Source organism: Gracilinanus agilis, chromosome 3, assembly GCF_016433145.1.
Source record: "Gracilinanus agilis isolate LMUSP501 chromosome 3, AgileGrace, whole genome shotgun sequence".
NCBI classification, from domain to species: domain Eukaryota; kingdom Metazoa; phylum Chordata; class Mammalia; order Didelphimorphia; family Didelphidae; genus Gracilinanus; species Gracilinanus agilis.
In genome coordinates, this window is record NC_058132.1 from 617106886 (window position 1) to 617116504 (window position 9619).

The following is a 9619-nucleotide window of genomic DNA, read 5'->3' on the forward strand; positions in this document are numbered from 1 at the left end:
ATGAATTTATATATATATAAATTCATCCATGGTCAGACTACTAAGTATAAAAGACTCATCCATGGTCAAGCCACTAAGTATCAAACATTCATCCATGATCTCAAGCTACTAAGTATAAAACACGATTATGGATTTAAGAGTTTCTGATCCCACATCTAGCTTTTTATCTATCATATCAAGACATTTTTGAGAGAAAAAAATGAAATCCTCTTTCCTCAGGGATACTTGCTGCAGTTTGTTTCTTCTTAAAGGTGGAGTCTTCTGGGCTCTGAGTGAGAGTTTTGGAGAGCTGGGACAGTATATTGAGACATATACATGAAGTGCTAGAAAATAAGAGGCTGGCAATTATGATGCCAGGCAGTTAGAAATGGGGCAATTATTGTTAAGAAAAGGCTTTGGGTCACTGTGGTAAGGTAGTTAAATTTTGGCTATTGATGAATAGATTCTGATCTATTCTAATCAGTAGCAGTTGTTGCTAAAAATTGGTATTTATGTGTAGGGAGAAAAGACTGATGGTCTGTATCCACCTTTTCAGGTAAACTAGGTATTACCACCAGTGAAGTCATTTTTTCAGTGCTAAAGGACCATAATATACATTCTTAGTCCTGCCTAATGAAATTTATTGGTTCCTGGAAAGCACATATTTAGGTGAAACAATACTGCAGAGGATAATTAATTTCAAAGCAACAAAATAATAAATGAAAGATATGTTCCTGGGTAGCTATAATGTATATTATACATTCATCTTTACAGAGATCTAAGCAAAAGCAGAGTTGAGTGAGGCAGCTTGGAAGTCCCAATGGACTGGAGATGTGGATTTGAAACAGCAAATTATCAGGGACATAACAGTTGCTTCTACAAATGAAAGCAGGGGTAGGAAACTAGTTGGTTGGTTTAAAGGCATAAACCAAATAATCCACTGACATTTTAGAAGAGAAGATGGAACATCACCCCTAGAAACCTCCAATTTCTAGTTGTAGGTTACCTAGATCATAGTTATCATGATGAGTTTAGACATTATTTATTTTAAAAAAGAAAGTAGAATAAATTAATAAATTATTTACAGATGGAGATGTTGCAATTCCTCCCCACAAGGATAAGGAGAAATGTGAAATCACCAAAGCCTAGTACAACATATTCAATAGTTTAATAAGACAAGTTGTCAACAAGGTTTTATTAAGCATCAGTTAGGTGCTAGGCATTGTGCTACAATTTTATCTTTATTTATGATCTTTTATAATATTTTTAAGTGTTATAGTAGGTAATCAAAACCATTTAAAGAAAATGACTTTATTTTTCAAATATTGTGTTTTTATTTTCCAATCCGTCTTCATGTAGCTCTAGTGCAAAAATCTGAAGGAAAATAGAATAATAAGTACTTGTATTAGATGTCCTCTAAGGTCTCTGCTAATTCTTAGATTCTGAATGAGCTTTCTCCTGATTCATCCATACTGAGATCCTCTAAATATGGTCAACAGCGTTAACAGGTTAAAAGATGCAAAATTTGATAGTCCATGATACTAGATGGATGTTGTTGTTGAGTTTTTTTTTTTTCAGTTGTGTCTGAGTCTTTGTGACCTCCTTTAGGGTTTTCTGGGCAAAGATAGTGGAGTGGTTTGCCATTTTCTTTTCCAGCTCATTTTACAGATGAGGAAATGAGGCAGACAGGGTTAAGTGATTCATCTAAGGTCACACAGTTGGTGTTTGCGGTCAGGTTAGTTAGTGCCTGACGTCAGAATTGAACTCAGGAAGATGAGTCTTCCTCACTCCAAGGCCTATCCACTGTATTGCCTAGTTGCCCCTTAAAGGTGGTATTATCTTCAAAATCATTTCTTTTCAGAATTTGGCAGTGATGGAGGGGCCACCATTACCAGAAAGGTATGTTGGGGGCACTATGCTGAAGGGAAAGACTTTATTAAGTCATTGGCTGGAGGGAGGCTAGAGCTTAATGACAATAACTGAAAGAGTTTTCTGCTGATTGCGCTTGACATACTCTCCTATCCGCATCTTCACAGAGATTATTTCTGATGCTTAGAACACACTCCCTTCTCTCCTTTTTCCCTGAGAATGACTAGCTTCTTTCAAAACTTCTCTTAGTTCTCTTAGTAAGAGCATAAATCATGTAACCATGTTAACTTTTCTAAAAATTAAATATTAATAAATGTTAAATAAAACTTCTCTTAGTTAAGGTCTTTCCTAATCTTCCATCTGCTCAACTCTTCCCCATTATTTCATATTTACTAAGTATTTGTTTTGCATTTACTTCTACACTTACATGTTGGTTCTCCCTAGAGGACATAAACCCCTCAAGGTCAGAGACTGCTTGGTTTTTTCTTTTGCTTCCCAAACCAATGGGAAGGCAAGGACAAGAGACACAGGCTAGGTAGGCCTGGAGGAGTTGGGATTGGAATGCCTGAAGAGGATACCCAAATCAATGAGATCATAGATACCTTTGAATTTTGATTATCTGAATATTCCTAGTGCCTGACACATACTATTAAATGTTTAATAAATGCTTGTTGGTTGATTGGCAATAACTGACATTTATGGAAGATTTAAAAGTTCGTGGAACACTTTATATATTATTTTATCCTCTCAAAAACCCTGTGAAGTAAATATTACCAACATTATTACTTCCATTACACAGATGAGGACACTAAGACTTAGAGGTTAGGTGCCTTGCCTCAGGTCACACAGCTAATAAGTTCCTGAGATGGGATTCAAGCCCAGACTTCCCTGACTCCTGGTTCAGGATGATGCCTACTATGCCACACAGCTTTCCCCTCATCTAAGAACCTGTCTACAATCCATATTTGAACTTAACTTTTCTCTTACTCACTCTCTCCTGATATTAGGTTGCTAATGAGTTGTAGTCGTAATTCATATGTCAGCTACACCTTTGCCGCAGCAGTGTACCACTCTGATGGAAGCCAGTGGGCGTAAATGGAAACACACAGAGGCACTTTGATGAACTGAAAAAGAAATTACAAATGACTCGACTCCAGAATGGGCTGCCAGGTTGGAGTTTCACCAGAAGAAAAATTAAACTTGAGGTTGGCAAGTGATGAAAAACTGAGAAGTTGTAGCAGTGGTAACAAGAATTCCTCCCTCTGATAGGGTAATCTTACTCAACCTGGGTTCTGCTGTATCCAGATGCCATGGCATCTTACAAATCTCCTCCAAAGAAAAACAAATAAAATTTACCAGTGGGACCCATGCATTCTTCCCAGTGTAGGAACCGATGGAGCTGCTGGAAACACTCCATAAATCTTGTGTCCTGCTTGGTGACCTTTAGTTCTTCAGGGACAAACCTCATTTTATGTGCATCCTACAAGCCATCACTAGATGAGACTTTCAGCAAAATGCCAGAGCTCCCTCTGTATACAGCATATTTACCAGGTGAACAAAAGGAGAAACTGTGGAGGCTAAGCCATTAGAAGTTCTGTTCCATTTTTCCCTGCCAGAAATTAAGCTTACGTTCCCTCTACCAGAATAGAGCAGCACTCTAAATGAGGTCACCACATTTCAGGAAGGGCTGGGTTAAGGTAGAAGGAGAGAGTCAGCCATAGTGCTACTCTTATTGAGGCAATTTACCTATACCACTGGGGTGGGGGGCAGGTAAAAAAGACTCCCAGGCTCTCAGCCCAAGTAGTCTTTTTCCTTAAAAAAAAAAAAAAAAAAAAAAAAAAAAAAAAAAAAAAAAAAGGATTTTAGCCTGGTGAAGAGTTGAACTTCAAAGAAAGCGTTTTGTATTATATTTTTTTGATTAGTAGGTTGACTCCATTTGATTTAATTTTTTTTTTCAATTTAATATAAGTTGGACCTCAAGAAAAGCTTATGTTAATTTGAAGTACAAGTAAAACATTGTCAGGTCATTGTGTGGCAGTACCTGCTGGGTCCCATTCCAAGGGGCATTTGGTCCAAAACTTTTACCCCAAATGCTTACCTGCTGTTTTCAAAGGTTTGACTTTGGGGCATAAAGAATGAAAGATACTGATAACTGGGTGAACTCAGTGGAATATCATCCTTTCATTCTTCATCAGTTAGCACCTGAGAAGTAATCAACAGAGCAGAGATTTAGAGATGGAAGGAACTTAAGAAATCATAAAGGCCAACCCCCTCCTTTTAAAGATGAGGAAGTAATTAAGTATCTAATAAATACTTATCAACTGAAAAAAGACTAAAGATGAGGAAGTAGGGACCCAGGAAGGGAGCTGCTATGAGATGTAAGAATAAAATAAATTAATCTTTATGAACTATGACATTAATGTGATATAAACGCTAGCTAATATTGTTGATGATTTTCTTTCCCTTCTGCATTTGTGAAAGGGGAGATTTATCCAGTGGTACAATGTTAGCACCACTTCTGTCTCTCTTTTTTCTTCCCTTATAGCTCTTAGCATAATATTAACAATCTAGTTAGTTTGATTTAGCCTAATAGAAACATATTAAACAACTACTATACTGTGCTGAGTCCTGGAGATACCAGTCAGGTCAACAAACATTTAATAAGTATCTACTATGGTACTATGCTAAATCCTGGGGAGTCAAAGAAAGGAAAAAAAATAATCCCCCACCCAAAAAAAAGAAAAAAAAGAAAAGGAAACCCTCCAAAACCAAAGTAATTTCTTCTTTTTAGAAGTTTACAGGAGAGGCAGCTGGGTAGCTCAGTGGACAGATCACCAGACCTGGAGACGGGAGGTCCCAGGTTCAGATTTGACCTTAAACACTTCCTATTTGACCATGGGTAAGTCACTTATTTCCAATTGCCTACCATTTACTAGTCTTCTGCCTTGGAACCAATACTCAGTGTCAATTTTAAGACAGGAGGTAAAGATATTTTTAAAAAAACTCATAGGATAACAAAAAAAAGATAAAGATGAAACAGCTCCTGTCCCCAAGGAGCCTATATAATACTAGGGTGGATATACTAAGCACTACTGATAGTAGTGTATACATATACATACATATGTGTGTGTATATATGCATATATATATACATACACACAAATATATATATTTTGTATATAAAACTCCTTAAAGTTGGCAAATGATTCATATGGATTTTCCCTTTCTATCAGCACTTCTCTACAGATCTTATGGGCATGATTGTCAAAAGAGGTAACTGAGCTTCAGAGATATTTAATGACTTGTTCTTGGTCACACAACTTGCTAGTGTCAGAGAAAGATTTTGAACTCAGTTTTCCTGACTTTAATTCCACTCTTTTATAATAAACACATGAGAACAATAGTAGAGATTATGAAGAATGAATCAAACTCTCTTTGTCTATCAATCAGCAACTTTTAAGTTAATCAATCAAAAATTTAAGTACCTCTACTTAGTACTTTACTAGTCATTAAGTATGAGAGTTCACAAGTCACTTGCTCGAGTGGATGACAACTCCAGAGGCCACTGCCCCTCTACCCCCTGCAGTGGTAGGCAAATTGCAAGACTGCAATTGGTTCTTGTAAAGTGGGGGAGTGAGAGGAAGTGACATTAAGAAAACTGCTTTATAAAGGCCAGCTCAAGGATTCAGTGATGTTCTTTGCATTGATGAGCCAGCCTGGAGGAGGAGACTCTTTCCCTGGATCCTGCTTCAACCTGTAGTGGTAGGTGGAGTGATTCTTTCTTTTATTCTTTGGTGAGGTGACCCTCTCTGCTCATGGGAACTTTGTTGGGACTTTCCCTTCAGCATGAATTCTGGTGATATCCTTGGTGGTCTTAGGCTAATGTGCTCTGAAGGTTCTCAGTGGTTTCTTCCTAATTAGGACTTTGGATTATGCTGAGTTTCACTTTTGGATTTGCATTTGTGGTCTGAAGACATTAGGATTAAATTTAGGGTATTGGTAGCTAGTCAGTACTTTCTGTCTCTTTATCTACATTTTTAAACTTTCATACTCTTTCCTCCTCTTTCTAAATAAAACTAATAGTCATTTTGACTTAAGCTGTATATTTTTAAATCAGTGACCACAATATCACTTTACAATTCTCATACTTAGCATAAAACCTAAATTTAAACAGGATAAAGGAGAGATGTACTCTAGTAAAATTTGAGGAGAGGGAGAGAGCTTTAAACTGGGTAGGTCAGGAATAAAAATGGTGCTTAGATTGAGCCTGGAAAGAAGAAAGCTTTGCATTCCTTACATGGATATCAGCCTGAGCAAATGCTTGGAGGTAGGAAAAGGTAGAAGAGACACTGAAATAACTAGAAGCCCAGTTTGGTAGGATGAAGAGTACATTACATGAAGGAGGATAAAGAGAAACAAGTCTAGTGGGATAGGTTGGAGTCAGATTGTGGAAGACATTCAGATTTGTTTTATCCTAGACAAGATAGGTAACATTTAAAGGCATGTGAGTAAGGGATCAACCCCACCAGACCTATGACTAAGGAAGATAATTTCAGTAGTTGTGTTAAGGATGAGTTGGATGTGGAAGGACTAGAGGAAGATGAGAAGTAAAAAACCCCAAACTAGGTGATGACAGTGTGAAGGAGAGAGGGGGAATATGTGGAGGTAATTTACTGTAATGTGGGTGAAGAGGGAGAGAGAAAGTCCAAAATGATTCCAAAATTTGGAAGCTGAGTGACTGGGAGAAGGGTAGTCTCTGTAGAAATAGAGAAGTTGGAAGTGTGGGAAAAGCACTGGTGAGGTGTGATGATGAATTTAATTCTGGATGGTGATTTTGAGGTGTTAATGCAATATTCGAGCAGAGATTGTTGGATCATAGAATTTAGACCTGGAAGGCATCTTGAAGACTCTCATGTCCTACTCTCTTGTTTCATAGATGAAGAAACCAAGAGAGTTGTGGGACTTTTCCAGTGTTATACAGCTAGTAAGTATTCAAGGCAAGATATAAACTTAGATCTTCTTGACTCCAATAGCACTCTAGGCACAGCCACTTATCAGAGGTATAAGAATCAGGGCCAGAAGCCAGAGTACTGGGGGAGCTGGACCCAGTTAAGTGGTAAATAAAAATACAATATAGATAATGTTAATTTGTGGTTTTCCAAGCCAATATGTAGCTCAAAGGAATTAGTTTCTATTTGATTTTGAGAGTACTGACTACATGACCATCTAGTGAACAGTTTGAGATATGGAAATGGAATTTTGGAGAGATCAGGACTGGATGTATGAAGTTGAAATGGATATACACTATAACCATATAAAAACATGTAAAATATTGATTTGATTAATCGTATTAAAATATATTTATATGAAATATATATTTGTATGTACACATACACTTATACCCACACCTATATGCCTGGATATATGTCACATAAATACACACACACATATACACACACACACCTGCATAGAGGTCAAACAGGATAGAGGAGTCTTAAAGAATTCCAGAGAGCGAGTATCAAAGAGGAAGGAATGCCTATTTCCTGGCTTGGCAAATGCTTCTCAACTTGAACCATGATTTGTTGAACTAATTTAGAAAGTATCAAGTACCTTTAATAGGTGCAGGATGCCTACTTGGAAGCCACATTGAAAGGACATTGAGGCCATCCCTGTGCCTTCAAGCATAGGCAACATCTCCTCCCTGCCCAGTGCCCTACCTTTTCCCATCATCAGGATTTACCTCACTGAAGGAGAGACTTAGCTGCTAGCTGTGATTTGCCACTAGCAAAGGAGTTTTGGAATGCCCAATTCACAGAAAGTTCAACAAAAACTCCTGTTGGGGAATGGACCAGCAGCTGCTACCCAGATGGCAGTTGTTTAAGTGTTCACATAGCTATGAGCTCCACCCTTGCCATGCTCATGCTAGTTTCCCTCTGTAAATTTTAGCAGATTATAATGTAAAGGCAAGATGGTGAGGGGGTGGAAACATTGCCAATGGAGCTGAGCAATCTCCAGGTTCTAGGGACTCTCCATTAACTTAATGTGTGTGATCTTGAACAATTCAAGGGCTCTCTTTCTTCCTTGGATTCCTTATGTATAAGAAGGGTTGTTGTGAGTAAATAATGATAATGGCTTCCATTTTTACTGTTTTCTTCTCACCAACCTGTGAAGCAGGTAGTTCAAATAGTATCACTTTGGGGATGGAATGTGGATTTGTAATTTCATGGATGTGAGGAATTCCAGATGTGGAAACTTTCCACCAATGCATATGGACAACTGATCTGTAATTTTCAGAGAATCACCTGGGGACAATGAGAGATTAAGTGGCCTTGCACCTGGCTGTACTGGTCTCTCCTTTCTCCAATCTATCCTTCACGTTGCTGCCAAATTGCTATTCCTAAAGCAGAGGCTCGACTATGTCAGTTACCTAGTCAAAAAGTTTCTCCTCCATGACTAGGATAAAATATTTCCTTTTCTGTTTAGTGCTGGAAACCTTTTATAATCTGATTGTAGTTTACCTTTTTAGATTTCTTGAACATTATTCTCCTTTATATGCTCTTTAAGTTCCAGCAAACTGGTCTTCTCTCTGCTGCTCTTTGTATTAGAATGAGCTCCTTGAAAGCAAGGACTATCTTTTGCCCTTTTTTGAATCCCCAACTTTTAGCACTGCCTGGCATATATGACAATCCCGGTCTCATCTCCATTATTTTCCCCAAGCTTAGAATGCATTCTTTCCTCATCTCCTTCTCTTAGAATCTTTAGTTTCCTTCAAGAATAACCCCAGGTGCCATTTTTTAACAAAACTCCGGTGTTGTAATTGCTCTCTCCATAGTTGTTATTTTATATTTTATATTTTGTATTATTGTATTTTGCATGTGTATATGGTATATTGTATATTGTACTATTGTATGCTTTGGGCATATTTCTAGGCATATATTATTTCCTTTCAGAAAAATGTAAGCTTCTCAAAAGGCAGGATCTGTTTTATTTCTCTCCTGGTAATTCCAGTGTTACATAGCAAGTTCTTAATAAATGCTTATTGAATGAATGGATTACACATTCCTTCAGTTAAACATCCACCTATCAGTTGTGTTGCCTAAGCTACCTAGTTCCTCAATGACTATAATTCACACAGTAACATTGAAACCTACCTCAAGTGAAGATAGATTGTTGCTATCAATTCCTTTTAACCAACCAGGTCCATCACCCTGACTAGTGGAAATTATTTTAGGCTTGCTAGCTTTATTCTCCTGGGTCCACACTAGTTATCCCCAAGGATTCTATCTTCTTCTAGGCATCTGTGAGTTGATTTTGTGGTGATTTCCCCAATATTTTCATAGATTCAACAGTTAGCTTACATGTCTACTATTTCTAAGGATTTCTCTTTTTAAAAATTGCAGGCATTCTGCTGGCCCTTTTCCAGGCTTTGGGTTTCTCATCAAATCCTCTCAAATTCTCTTGGATCATAGCTAGTGACTCTGTAATGATTTCAGAACACCTTAGGTGAAATAGGATGCCACCAGGTCCTATAGACTGGCATACATCTAACACATTTCTATAATCATTCTCTACATCTTTCTAGGATCTTTCACCTGATCCTCCCCACCATTTCTCTCTTCTAGTTTTTTTTTTTTAGTATTTTTTTTAAACCCTTGTACTTCAGTGTATTGTCTCATAGGTGGAAGATTGGTAAGGGTGGGCAATGGGGGTCAAGTGACTTGCCCAGGGTCACACAGCTGGGAAGTGGCTGAGGCCGGGTTTGAACCTAGGAC